Genomic DNA, 11,519 nt, shown 5'->3' with positions numbered 1-11,519 from the left:
GGATCACGCAAAGCTTTCTGACGTAGTTTCTTCCATACTTCTTTCATTCGTTCTCCATGTTTTCTTTTTCTTTTTTCTGTCCATTTTGTTCCTGGTCTCTTTAGTGCTTCCTTCTCCGACAATACAATCCACTATATATATATATATATATATATATATATATATTTATTTGCTATTTTAACTGCATTTTTATCTTGTTGATTTTTAAGATTTCTTGTTTGCAGGCCTTCACCTGTGAGAGAATTGCATTTTGAAACGCGTAGTTGTAAAGGTTCGGCTATGTCCCGTTTTCGTTTCAGAGGTGTTATTAAATTACAATTTTGAGGGAAACTGACCGACACCTTATTTGGTCCTTTCCACAATCCTAATCACCTGTTCCGGCCAGCCCAGCGGGTTTATCGAGTATCTCAACTCACAGTATAGGCCTGATGTTATTTATAAAACAAAAAAGGTGAATAATGGCAGGTATAGACGGAACTTCCAAGAGTTCCTGTAAACAGGGTGGAGAAAAATTGTTTCACGAAATTGTAACCCTGGATAGCTGATGCCGGTATGAACCCAAATTACTAATGTGTAGGTGGACAACGCACCATTTTCGAGGTACAGAAATTTGGAGCCACGCGTTCCGATTGCCACGGGATTGCCCTGTTGCCAGATGCTCTGGACAACACATGACCCCGAATGCCTTGCCTGCCGGAGATCGCAATGTATCCAAGGCTCGGTGGTAGCGCGTCAGCCTTCCAGTGTGGGGGTTTGGGGCGAATCCGCTGGGGACCCGACACATCCATTGATGTTTCATGATAAGACATACTGGGAACAAACCCGTCAACAGCTGTTAGTTTGTATACAGAAAGTCTTTTACAAATTCTGTCGGCCTTGAAAAGGGCCTTTTTGTAGCTAGGACATTGATTACCTAAAGCAGGTGCTCGAACTGGCGACCATCTGACGCGACACAAACTTGGCAAAGTCGAACAGCGTTCTGCCGAACTGTTTCAAAGATTCCTGGAATTCCCTGATGTGATTGGCGACATGTTGAATGCGATCCATTAATTCCTCTTCGTTTCTAGGTGGTTCGTATCCGGGTGGGTGATCTATGACCTTGATGGATGCCCACAGGTGGCGTGAGGTCTGGTGATCGCGGGGGCCATGTCCTGCGAGCATCTCCGCCAATTACCCGGCCATCGAAGAGTTCATTTAAATATCCGCGCACGGCGCAATTGTTATGTGCGGGTGCCCCCTTGTAATTGATATGGGAGATGTGTTATTTTCTACCGGATTTGTCGATACCAAATTGTAAATGTTTTCTTATATTTTTGTCAGAAGTTTTTATTGTAATTTGCCTTATTATATGCTAATTTACTTATATTTTTGAGAGTGAGAGCATATTGATTACTATTAGTAAATGTGACGAAGAATATCAAAGAGACTGATTACAAGTGGAAGCTTGTGTGTTGTGTAAAATGTCTTTGACGCTGGAGTCGTCTTTGACTGTAGTTCAAATGGGTCAAATGGCTCTGAGCACTATGGGACTTTGACTGTAGTCAGTTGGCAGTGAACTCGTTGTGTGTGTTGACGGTAGAACAGTGTGCAGGTCGCCGTCACAAATAATTTGGAAGTGAACAGAAAAAAATGAATTATGTTACTACTTTTTTATATAAACTTTAAGATGAAACCACATTCGAAGAAATGGTATTTGAAGCACCAAAAATGGGGCAAACGCATTGAACCAGGTCATTTCTGCAGCCGACGAAACTGCATTGTGGAATCATACTTCCACTGGACAACTGAAGCCAAGACAATTATCCCCCTGTAAACATTTCACGGAAAAGGTACTGTCACGAAATATGCCAAATTTAAGTAAATAAGCCCGCATCTCGTGGTCGTGCGGTAGCGTTCTCGCTTCCCACGCCCGGGTTCCCGGGTTTGATTCCCGGCGGGGTCAGGGATTTTCTCTGCCTCGTGATGGCTGGGTGTTGTGTGTTGTCCTTAGGTTACTTAGGTTTAAGTAGTTCTAAGTTCTAGGGGACTGATGACCATAGATGTTAAGTCCCATAGTGCTCAGAGCCATTTGAACCATTTTAAGTAAATAAAAAATAGTGAGCATATTTCACCCTCATCCTGCAACCACATACGTAGCCGTATGTCCAGGGGGACATCTTCCAGCAGGCCAGGTAGAGTTTCTTGCAAAAAGTGAAGGTCATCTGCCCCGGTAAGTCGAGGAGGTAGGCGGACCGGTCCCATCAGATGGTCACCCAAAATCGTTCCTGGTGTCTGTGGACGTACATGACGTGAGGATTTCCCGTTGCTCAGTAAAGAACGTTTAAAGTGTTGTAAAGGCCATTCCGATGGAAGGGGCACTCGTCGGTAAATAACACAAGTCGAGATCTCGTGTAAGACGTCGCAGAAACCACCGGCAAAACCCAGGCCCGTGTTCATAGTCTGCCACAGGATTTACGTCCTGGACATGGTGGAAACTAAATCAATGCTGGCCGTCATCCCTCAACACCTTCCAGACTAACTGATGAGTGGCCCCCATGTCGTGTCCAACACGTCGAGTACTTGTCGTAGGCGCTTCCTCGAAGCGCTCGAGAACAGTATCTTCAAATGCAGCATCCCGTCGTGTTCGAGGTCTTCCAGAATCACCATGATATCCCGCTAACGAACCTGTTTCACCAAGTCGCCGGTGAATTGCTGTATGACTAAACAGCAGGTGACGCGTGTGTGTGTGTGTGTGTGTGTGTTTGTGTGTGTGTGTGTGCTCCGAAGCGAAGCTGACGTGTGAATGACGTGAGGTGGAGACAAACAGCAATACCTTTTCGAAACGTGTGCGTATCACGTTGGGGCAGTGACGGGGCGAGGGACGTTTGTATGTGTGAACCGAGAACCATAGCGCTGCCCGTCAACCGGCGAATGGCAACAGGGCGATCCTACGGCCAATCGGAGCGCTTGACGCCAAGTTTCAGTAGTTTAAAAATGCTGCGTTGTCGACCTAAACAACACTAGTAATTTTGCTCAGCATACGCATCACCATCGATAAATTCACACGCATGTCAAGAGCTGAGTTTGATAGAATGGCTGTGCATAGACAAAACATTCGCTCGTACGTGGACGCGAAAATTCAAACTCTCGAACGTAATGTTGGACGCATACGCAAAGAACTAGCTACGTAGTTTCATTCCCTTCTGAGACAACAACACACTGAATGGTCGGGTTGATGCAATCGAGAAGAAAGTAAACGACTTAACTGAAGGGGAAAGGGACATTGTATGAACGGGTTAACGCAATTGAAAAAAAGCAGGCGACTTAAGTGAAGGAAAATAGCTGTTACTGAGAATGGGGAGCAGCATAAGAAGAGCGGGTATATAAAACCTCACCCTGCAGATAAGTCCGACTAGTATACAACGAGATGTCGACTAAGCATAAAATCGAGGCACGAAAGGCCGTTCGAGAGAAGTTACGGTTGCTGAAGTTACGGCATTTGAAGCGAGAGCAGACACTGTGAGAAACCCTTAGAGCAGTTACTGAATCTCTCGATGAACTCTCAGCAAAATTCCACAACGGCGACAATGATGTTATTGCCCATTTCACTGACCGTCACAGCGACTGTACGATAGATAGATTCGGTGTCAATGGTCAAAAACCATACATATTCGGCACGCAGCCTATAACTTTAAGTGAAAAAAAATACAGATCAGCGATAAACAGTTCCAAGGAACACCCAGTCTACTGAACCTTATTTTCCTAAGACCCACAGATACGTAAACTTGGGAGAACGATCTGGAAATGTATCGTGAAATATTGCTTTGGACTGATCTGCATAAGAATGTAAAAATCCGAAGCAATGTGAAATACACATCAATTATAAAACCTATATCAGATGGTGCAAAAAAAGCAGTGGTGATGGTACTGACATTCAGTGCAAAAGAGTGAGCAATCGACTACCGCAGTATATATATTACGACGACCCCAACGAGCTAATAGACCGGCTATGACTCATAGCATCAGCTGCTGGTGGTAATACAGCTCATTCGAATGACGCTTTAGTTTTCTGAGCTTACAGAGAGATATATCATCAAATAAGTATGGAGACTATAGTTTGAGAACTGCAGAAACCAGCATACAAAACATACCCTCGAAGATATTTACGATTAAGAGTTGGGACTACCTGTTGTAGGCGGATGTTGTCGATATGTGTCAATAACGGATTCAAATATAGTTTTGCGCTTGTTCGTACTTTTGGTACTTATTCTAAATTTACCCGTGGAAGCGAAAACAGGGAAGGGTGTCGCACATGTGTTTGAGCGATTGCTGCAGACGGGGACGAATCGAAGCCCAGACAACCTGCAAACAGATCACGGTGGTGACATTTACAATAGATATTTCAAGAGTGTGATACAGGAGTGTGGAATATATAACTACTCGACAATCACCCACCTCTTTCTCAAATAATTGCACAGTTTAATCGAACCAACCATCGCACAATAAAAATGGGATCAATCAATGTTCGTGACAATAGACGCCTAGACACAGTATATAATGTTATTAAAATGCTAAATCCACGCAAACTGCAATTTAATGTAGGTGTTTTATTACGTTTTTCAAAACACAAGACAGCATTTGAGACTACATGCCAAATTGGTCAACAGAGATATTCACAGTTTCAAAAGAACAGAGAACGAATCCTAAAATCTACCTCTTAAAGGACAATAGTGACACAGGACGCTTTTACATGGAAGAATTACAGAAAAGATCAGAACCAGATGTGTACCTCGTAGAGGGGGTCATACGACGTCGAGGGAACAGAGCGTTAGTTAAATGACTTGGTTTTCCCGCATCACAAAACAGCTCGTTCGAATCTGACGATTTGTTATATAACAGGAAGCGCAGATCACAAGCACCTCAGCAGCATAACATGCATATTAGGAAACTCGTTAGACGAGGAGGTGGTATTCTCGACAAACTACCAGTCGAATTATACGTTCCTGGATTTAACTACTGTGGACCTGGAAGAATACTCCGGAAATGATTGGCACTTGGTAATAATGGGATTAATCTGCTCGACGAAGCATGTATGGAACATCGCATACACAGCTAATGAAGATCGTCACACTGCCGATCGAATTTTAGCTGATAAAACTAAGGCAATACGCGCGAGAAGGGATATTGGTATAGGTCAACGCACTGCAGCATTTGCAGTTGACGAAATTATGCGTGGTAAAGTTAAGTTGGGTTTGGGTGTGAAGAAGTTCAGCCAAGTTATGAGCGAGGCGCGTAGCGCCCTAAAGAAGAAGATAACAACCAAAGGACGCATGGAAAACTGTACCCTGACAGCGTTGCATGCAGCTAAAAGCGTTCTGAAGCTCAAAGAAGCTAGAAAAAAAGATCGATTAAACCACCCAAGGTTCTAACAAAACCCAAGACGAGGGGTGGAATTATTCCCTTCCTCATTCCTCCTATAGCCGGACTCTCACCAGTGGTTCCACTGGCTGGGGGTGCTGCGGCTATTGCCAGGAAAACCTGCAGGAGGCACGTAGACATAACTGCATGATGGTGGCAGCAGACATCGGAAAAGGGCTGTACTTAAAGCCATACCAGACAGGACTAAGTCTCTTTATAAACAAAAAAAAAGGTCCCCTAGTAGTCCTACAAGACAGGGCACTTATAAATACAGATCTGTTTCTGTTTGTTAATAAGAAATTCAACATTCCATGATTCAAGGTGTGTTTATGCAGTATACATTATTGAAGTCTATGTAGGGATCAGGAGAGCGCAGAATTGTGAATCTGGATGTAGCAGGAGGACCTGGAACTCACTGGGTACCGTATGTTAAAAAAAGAAATACGAATAATGTCTACTATTTAGACTCATTCGGCGACCTGCAAATCCCAGAAGAATTATGACGCTACTGAGCCAAGTATGGCTCGTGTTCCCGCCATCATGTATTTCACATCCTGTTTTTAACGTACTTCCACCTCAGCACGTTAATTTAAATTACTACTGTCACTGAGTGGCTGCTTTGCCTAACCGTGAGCGGCGTTAGCAGCGCCTATCGATATATCCCCTCTCGTAGTATCTTTGTTCGACTGCTATTACTTCCCCGTCGTTGTCTGTCGTAAAGGGGGAGTTCGGGTTGCGAGTTCGGGTCGGCCAGTCAGTTGGAACAAGTCTGGAGCGCAGTCCGGACCTGCCAGTTGGGGAGTTGTAACGCGGCACTAGTGGAGTCGGTTGGAGCAGCAGTGAGGTCTGCGTCGACATGGCTCGCCCGACCACTGTCGCCAAGCATCACCTGAGCCGGGCCACGGCCGTGGTGGATCGTCGGTAGGTCGTCCTACCGGACGACGCGTTTTGGCTCGCCCATAGTTCATGAGTCGACTGTGTGTGTTTTGCGCATCGACTCTCGATTCGTCTTCGTGCGTGCTTAGTTGCTGTTGTATCGTTCAGGTCTTGGTGCAAGTGTTTGTCAGGTTGTGTGTGTAGTTGGCGTTAGTTCCACTGACGATTATTTTCAACGTTGTCGGCGTACTGGCTCTGAGAGGTCGGTCGTCTCATCGGGCGACGTGTAACTGGTTCTCTGAGCGCTTCTGGGCCCCTTCAATTACCATCTTGTGGAACTTGGGTCGGTCTTTTCCTGGTGCAGGGATGTCGTTTAGCCATTGGGCGTGTTTCCTTTGCATGGTTGGGTCCGAGCCAGTATTTCCGCCGTCGTGTGTCTGGAAGTGAGTGGAACACGCACCAGCAGTGCAGCCCCGAAGGAGCAGTCGGATGGGTCCTGTGGCGGTCCCTGCGCAGTGTCGGAGCGTGTGTGGAGCTGTCAGATCGCTTCGAGCTTCGTGGGTCACCGACCCAGGACGTCAAATTCTCATGTACTGATTGATGGCAAGTAAGTCATTGTGTCGGTCGGTCCGTGGCTGTCCCCTGTTTGGGCTCACCACCTGTCTCGCCTAAGTGAACGAGGGCAGACCGACCTCCCTGGAGGCTTCTCAGTGCCACCGGTGTTTAATTATCCGTTTTCAACTGCTTAAAATTTAAGGCTTATGGTAATTTATTTTCTTTTCCTTAAAACTTTTTTGCTAAATTAGTTCTTTAATTTATCTTTCAAGCTTAACCACTGCAGCCTTCTGCCTTGAATTTGTTTGTTCTATCTGCTTTGCTTTGAGGCTTTCCACTTAGCTGTGATATGTTTTTTTTATTTATTTTATTTGCCGTTTAATTGCATTTTTATCTTGTTGATTTCTGAGATTTCTTGTTTTTAGACATTGTGGCCTTCTGCCTTTTAAGCCTATGATAATATGATCTAAAGTTTTGAAACTTAATTGTAGCCTTCAGCCGTTGGTATTGCACCTTGCATATGTTGGTTCTATCTACTTTGCTGTGATTTGTTTTTTAATTATTTTATTGCTATCTTAAATGGATTTTTATCTTGTTGATTTGTTAAGATTTCTTGTTTGCAGGCCTTCAGCAGTGAAAGAGTTGCATTCAGTAAAGGTCCGGCTATGTGCCGTTTTGGTTGTAAAAGTTATGAAATTACAGTAAATTACAATTAGAAGAGAAAACTGACCCCAGCCTATCTGGCCCTTTCCGCAATCCTAATTACCTGTTCTGCCCAGCAGGTTTAGCGGACGTGTCAGATAATTCACAGGCTGAAGACATGTGTTCTACAATTTTCGACACTACCGAGACTTTAATACATTCCTGCGTGGTCATCTGTGCATCCCGTTCTTCCTGACGTTTACGAAAGACATATATGGCTGTGTATTAATCATCCATTCACCAGTTGATGTTTAGATGCAATGTGGTACTCTTTGACTTTAAAAGAACGATCGTCTGTATTATCTGCGAACTACTTCCTACCAATTGATTTAAGCATTGGAAATTGGAGTATTGTGCTGACTGGACTGTAGACATATAACACCATCCCAAATATCACAGAGGCTAACAATAAACCGCCTCTGGAAATTAATGGTAAAAACCAAATTGTGGAAATTGAAAGTGGTGCTCTGGTGCACACGATATTGACGATCTAAACAAATTTTTAAAACAGCCTGGAAAATAGATTAAGCCCATGCAAACGTCAGTAAACTTAAATCTGAAACAAGGGCGGTGAATGTATCGACTGACTTTAAGCAGAAAGGACGGCTACTCGGTTTCACAGAGGAGCGGGTTTACAAGACGGATCCCAGTAAATTTTACAAATCTGATCAAACAGTGGATATCCTCCCTGTCAATACAATCCGTGTGGAGTGTAACATTGCAACGACCTCATATATCAACGATAAACTGATTCATTCAATTTACGGATTCTTCCCATCAGTTGGAACAGCCTATAAGGTTGTTGAGGCACCTACCAAAGCTATATACCTTCAGTAACAGTACAGACTACCTGAAGCTGCGTATTGTGGACCAGAACCAACTTGTTGACTTTCCTGGAGAGGAAATCATTGTGCGATTACATACAAGGCAGGATGGGCGTAAGATAGAAAACTGCATTCACAGCGCACAGCACAGCACTTCTCAGCAGAATCGCAAAGTGATAAAACATAGGCCTATGATCTACAAGGTTTTTAAATCAGTAATCCTGAAGCTTCGCAATGACGTCGTCGCTCAATATATCTCACTCAGTGGAATATGATGGCCGAATCATACCCCAGGAATACTTCCCATACAAACCATTTGCTTCAGCGACATTTAACAAGAACGCTGAAATTATAATTGTGATCTGGTACCAAGACGCTTTAAATCTTCCATGGAGGAGTTTCATATATTTGGATGGATCATTTAAGAAAAAGGATGGTAGCGATATAGTGTGATCGAAGCTTACATGTAACGCTTTGCGATTCATGTTCCAGGAAATCCGATATGAACGATCCAAATATAAAACGTAACTTAAATCAGGGGATACGTTCAACCTTTCTCCAATACATGAATTATTTGCCTTCGTGTGTCTATGGACATACTGGCGAAGTCCCCCACAAAATCTGCGCTCAAAGAAAAGAAGCATATCAGCATGAGTCAAAAGTTTGATGCTGCGCCTCGTTTTCTTGAGCATCATATCCCAGGACGTGTATTAAAAGGCGCAGTCCAGGGAGTACGTCGCCATGCATACACTCTGAAATTTTTCAGAAACATTCGCAAACCAGTGAACATAGGTGTCTACGTATAGTGTTGCGTATTCACCCAAATTCGGAATGTTGAATTCCCTCCAGACGTTGACGGCATGCTCATAATCTGCACTAGTTATGGCATCGCCTGTGAGAGTACTGGTAAATGCAGATATGTTGGGTAACCTGCTTTCGTGGAGTATTGCCTTTCTATCGAGATAGTCATAAGGGAAAGCTTCTTTCCTAGTCACAAGCTGAAATTTTTACTCATTGGCGTATGCAGATCGGCTGATACACATATGCTCTGGAGTTAAAGTGTCAGCGAGTTTCTGGAATGGTGCCTGCATACAATGTAGCGTGTCATGGAAGCGGAGCGTAATTTTTGGCGTCGTTCGTTTGAAGAATGAAATATACTACTCAAGACTCTCAGGCAGGACACTGACATGATTTTTCTACCAGCCTAAATTAACCAATTGCTCAACAAGAAAATATCACACACACTTAAATTATGGAGGAAGACGGATACGTGCCGTGGTAACTTATATTTCAAATTGCATGTGTTGTGAGCTGCACTGCGGAACGTCCCTGTAATATGACAGTGGTACTTACTGGGAGTTTCAGCTTTTCTGTCTAACGGCAGCCCAGACATGACCGCATCATTGTATAATTTTGCATCCTCCTCCGATTCGCTCATGGGGATGGTGGTGTTGTAAAGCCTACCAACATCCCATGCCAAGAGAGTTCTTCAACCGCAGGATTATCCATGACATAAGATTCATAGCGGTTAAGACTTGAATCAAATAAACATGCAATTTGGTACACTGCCACATACCATACGTGATTTTGCATGAAGGTGGTATGTGAGGCTAAGAGGTTCCCTTCACAGTGGGTGACAGGGTTAAGGAGACATTCGAAGTCTGTGTATACAGCAAACGTACATCGCTCCTGGTGGTGAGCATTCTTGAATGTAATGAACCTGGTTTCTTCTGTAGGCAAAACAAAATGTACCGGTTCCTTGGATTCACAGTCCTCCAGATGTCTTTTTAAATGCAGTTCTTCTGAAAAGGTATTTAGACACTTCCAGGAAATTCCATTTCTACAGTTGGGTGTAAAGGAGGTGGGATATGTCTTTGATCCAAACATAATGCTGATTATCACCTTCAGAGAAGACCAGTTTGTTTACATGAGGATCACGCTCACCTGCACATTTCTAAAAACGGAGTGGTCCAGCTACAGTATGCTTGTACTGATCTTCTGGTTTGCTTTTCTTCTTCTTCTTCTTCTTCTTCTTCAGGTGAGAAATGTGAACCGATATTCCAGGATTTTGTGCCTCAAATTTTAGTGTATCTTGAATCTTGACAGGGAACTCGATGCCATCAAAATTATAGCCTCCAGCAATTTTATTCTTTGGTACATGGCATGCTTTTCTGCACTGAAGATGGTATCTGTATTGGTAATTTCTCTCATAGACCAGGCCTGACCATGCGAAACAAGTGTTATCCTTTTCATTTTGAACGTTAATGGAAGCCTGTTTGTTCCTAATACCCTCAGTGAGTTTTATATAACTGGACCCTCCATTTAATGGATCACAGACATGAATGTAGATGTTGTAGTGTGCTTTAGGTGACCCTCTTACTTCCATCTCGGAAAACCAGGCCATTATAGCGATCGATGTACTGCAAGATATAATGCCATTAACATCCCAGATGTAGTGCTGGCTTTTCTCCTCGCCAGTACGCTGCTGTTTGGGGGGGGGGGGGGGGGGAGGGGGAGGGGTGATTCAACTTGCAGCATAGTAATGCATTACATTTAATGGGATTATATCTCGGATCATGTAGGGCTTTGAGGAGCTCTGCCTCCAGCACAAGGAGGCATGCATCTAGAAACCTGACTGGGTCGCTACACAACCCGGCCAGATTCTCAGTTCTAGTAAACGAGATACGCCCCTCAAACGCCATAGCCACCACCAAGTATTCTAGAGGGGTCATGACGCCGCTAATCTCATGTCCTACACTATCAGGATGGAATACGGCGCTACCACTAGCCACAGGTTCATTATTATAAGCACTGCAACTAGGAAACGACTGCATCCTCCCGGTAGATGACGATGTTGGGTAGTAGGCGCCTCCATGGGGGAGGGGTATGCGCCAGGGCACATGTACATTTCGCTGCCGGCGAGGGCGAACAGCCGGAACCGGAGTATAAGGAGGTGGCGGCAGTGAGACTCTCTGGGAGAACCCAGGCAGTGGATTGACGCTCACTGATGCTCCGGCATTTTGGAGCCTTCACTACCGGCAGCCTGGGGGTTGGGAGATCGTTGCTCTGACTGAACCACCCACGGACGCCAAAGGATATGCAGCGGTGGGAGGGTCTGCAGTGCAGCAGCCGCAGCTGCTTCTGCTGTTTCTCTCGCGGCAACGA

Source organism: Schistocerca cancellata, chromosome 8 (genome assembly GCF_023864275.1).
Source record: "Schistocerca cancellata isolate TAMUIC-IGC-003103 chromosome 8, iqSchCanc2.1, whole genome shotgun sequence".
NCBI classification, from domain to species: domain Eukaryota; kingdom Metazoa; phylum Arthropoda; class Insecta; order Orthoptera; family Acrididae; genus Schistocerca; species Schistocerca cancellata.
Note: the sequence above shows the minus strand (reverse complement) of the source record.